The sequence below is a fragment of the Carassius gibelio genome, chromosome B22 (assembly GCF_023724105.1).
Source record: "Carassius gibelio isolate Cgi1373 ecotype wild population from Czech Republic chromosome B22, carGib1.2-hapl.c, whole genome shotgun sequence".
Lineage (NCBI taxonomy): Eukaryota > Metazoa > Chordata > Actinopteri > Cypriniformes > Cyprinidae > Carassius > Carassius gibelio.
Window position 1 is genome coordinate 46,814,653 of NC_068417.1, and position 2,500 is coordinate 46,817,152.

A 2,500-nucleotide genomic window follows, 5' to 3' on the forward strand; every position below is an offset into this window, starting at 1 on the left:
CTGGCGATTAGATTGGCTGGTCTTTAAATAGCCCTCTCTTTGCTGCTGTCTTCGCTTACGGCCATACCAACCTGGCTATGCCCGATCTCGTCTGATCTCGGAAGCTAAGCAGGTTTGGGCCTGGTTAGTACTTGGATGGGAGACCGCCTGGGAATACCAGGTGCTGTAAGCTTTTCGGACATTTTTCACTTAGTATATAATAATTTTGCCAAAAAATAGAGTCAATGCCCGATCTCTGAATATTAACAGGTTTGGGCCTGGTTAGTACATGGATGGGAGACCGCCTGGGAATACCAGGTGCTGTAAGCTTTTTGGACATTTTTCACTTAGTATATAATAATTTTGCCAAAAAATAGAGTCAATGCCCGATCTCTGAATCTTAGCAGGTTTAGGTCTGGTTAGCACTTTGATGAGAGACTGCCTGGGAATACCAGGTGCTTTAATCTCTTTGGAAAATTTCACGAATAATATAATAATCTTTCTTTAAAAAAAAAAAAGGGTCAATGCCCGATCTCTGAATCTTAGCAGGTTTAGGTATGGTTAGCACTTTGATGAGAGACTGCCTAGGAATACCAGGTGCTTTAAGCTTTTGGGTTTTCTTTCCTACTTATATAATGTACTGGCGATTAGATTGGCTGGTCTTTAAATAGCCCTCTCTTTGCTGCTGTCTTCGCTTACGGCCATACCAACCTGGCTATGCCCGATCTCGTCTGATCTCGGAAGCTAAGCAGGTTTGGGCCTGGTTAGTACTTGGATGGGAGACCGCCTGGGAATACCAGGTGCTGTAAGCTTTTTGGACATTTTTCACTTAGTATATAATAATTTTGCCAAAAAATAGAGTCAATGCCCGATCTCTGAATATTAACAGGTTTGGGCCTGGTTAGTACATGGATGGGAGACTGCCTGGGAATACCAGGTGCTGTAAGCTTTTTGGACATTTTTCACTTAGTATATAATAATTTTGCCAAAAAATAGAGTCAATGCCCGATCTCTGAATCTTAGCAGGTTTAGGTCTGGTTAGCACTTTGATGAGAGACTGCCTGGGAATACCAGGTGCTTTAATCTCTTTGGAAAATTTCACGAATTATATAATAATCTTTCATTTAAAAAAAAAAAAAAAAAAAAAGAGTCAATGCCCGATCTCTGAATCTTAGCAGGTTTAGGTATGGTTAGCACTTTGATGAGAGACTGCCTAGGAATACCAGGTGCTTTAAGCTTTTGGGTTTTCTTTCCTACTTATATAATGTACTGGCGATTAGATTGGCTGGTCTTTAAATAGCCCTCTCTTTGCTGCTGTCTTCGCTTACGGCCATACCAACCTGGCTATGCCCGATCTCATCTGATCTCGGAAGCTAAGCAGGTTTGGGCCTGGTTAGTACTTGGATGGGAGACCGCCTGGGAATACCAGGTGCTGTAAGCTTTTTGGACATTTTTCACTTAGTATATAATAATTTTGCCAAAAAATAGAGTCAATGCCCGATCTCTGAATATTAGCAGGTTTGGGCCTGGTTAGTACATGGATGGGAGACTGCCTGGGAATACCAGGTGCTGTAAGCTTTTTGGACATTTTTCACTTAGTATATAATAATTTTGCCAAAAAATAGAGTCAATGCCCGATCTCTGAATCTTAGCAGGTTTAGGTCTGGTTAGCACTTTGATGAGAGACTGCCTAGGAATACCAGGTGCTTTAAGCTTTTGGGTTTTCTTTCCTACTTATATAATGTACTGGCGATTAGATTGGCTGGTCTTTAAATAGCCCTCTCTTTGCTGCTGTCTTCGCTTACGGCCATACCAACCTGGCTATGCCCGATCTCGTCTGATCTCGGAAGCTAAGCAGGTTTGGGCCTGGTTAGTACTTGGATGGGAGACCGCCTGGGAATACCAGGTGCTGTAAGCTTTTTGGACATTTTTCACTTAGTATATAATAATTTTGCCAAAAAATAGAGTCAATGCCCGATCTCTGAATCTTAGCAGGTTTAGGTCTGGTTAGCACTTTGATGAGAGACTGCCTGGGAATACCAGGTGCTTTAATCTCTTTGGAAAATTTCACGAATTATATAATAATCTTTCATTTAAAAAAAAAAAAAAAAAAAAAGAGTCAATGCCCGATCTCTGAATCTTAGCAGGTTTAGGTATGGTTAGCACTTTGATGAGAGACTGCCTAGGAATACCAGGTGCTTTAAGCTTTTGGGTTTTCTTTCCTACTTATATAATGTACTGGCGATTAGATTGGCTGGTCTTTAAATAGCCCTCTCTTTGCTGCTGTCTTCGCTTACGGCCATACCAACCTGGCTATGCCCGATCTCGTCTGATCTCGGAAGCTAAGCAGGTTTGGGCCTGGTTAGTACTTGGATGGGAGACCGCCTGGGAATACCAGGTGCTGTAAGCTTTTTGGACATTTTTCACTTAGTATATAATAATTTTGCCAAAAAATAGAGTCAATGCCCGATCTCTGAATATTAACAAGTTTGGGCCTGGTTAGTACATGGATGGGAGACTG

At 41.7% G+C, this 2,500-nt stretch overlaps 5 non-coding genes across 5 annotated transcripts; all 5 read left to right on the forward strand.

The window, feature by feature from the left end:
* Positions 1-53: 53 nt before the first annotated feature.
* On the forward strand, positions 54-172 carry LOC128008037 (5S ribosomal RNA). The gene has a single exon (XR_008179775.1). It is a non-coding gene; the product is annotated as a 5S ribosomal RNA (ribosomal RNA).
* A 500-nt stretch (positions 173-672) lies between these two features.
* On the forward strand, positions 673-791 carry LOC128008038 (5S ribosomal RNA). Its single transcript, XR_008179776.1, has one exon. It is a non-coding gene; the product is annotated as a 5S ribosomal RNA (ribosomal RNA).
* Positions 792-1,301: 510 nt separating this feature from the next.
* Positions 1,302-1,420, forward strand: LOC127991211 (5S ribosomal RNA). Its single transcript, XR_008164280.1, has one exon. It is a non-coding gene; the product is annotated as a 5S ribosomal RNA (ribosomal RNA).
* Positions 1,421-1,778: 358 nt separating this feature from the next.
* Positions 1,779-1,897, forward strand: LOC128008039 (5S ribosomal RNA). Its single transcript, XR_008179777.1, has one exon. It is a non-coding gene; the product is annotated as a 5S ribosomal RNA (ribosomal RNA).
* Positions 1,898-2,270: 373 nt separating this feature from the next.
* On the forward strand, positions 2,271-2,389 carry LOC128008040 (5S ribosomal RNA). Its single transcript, XR_008179778.1, has one exon. It is a non-coding gene; the product is annotated as a 5S ribosomal RNA (ribosomal RNA).
* Positions 2,390-2,500: the final 111 nt, after the last annotated feature.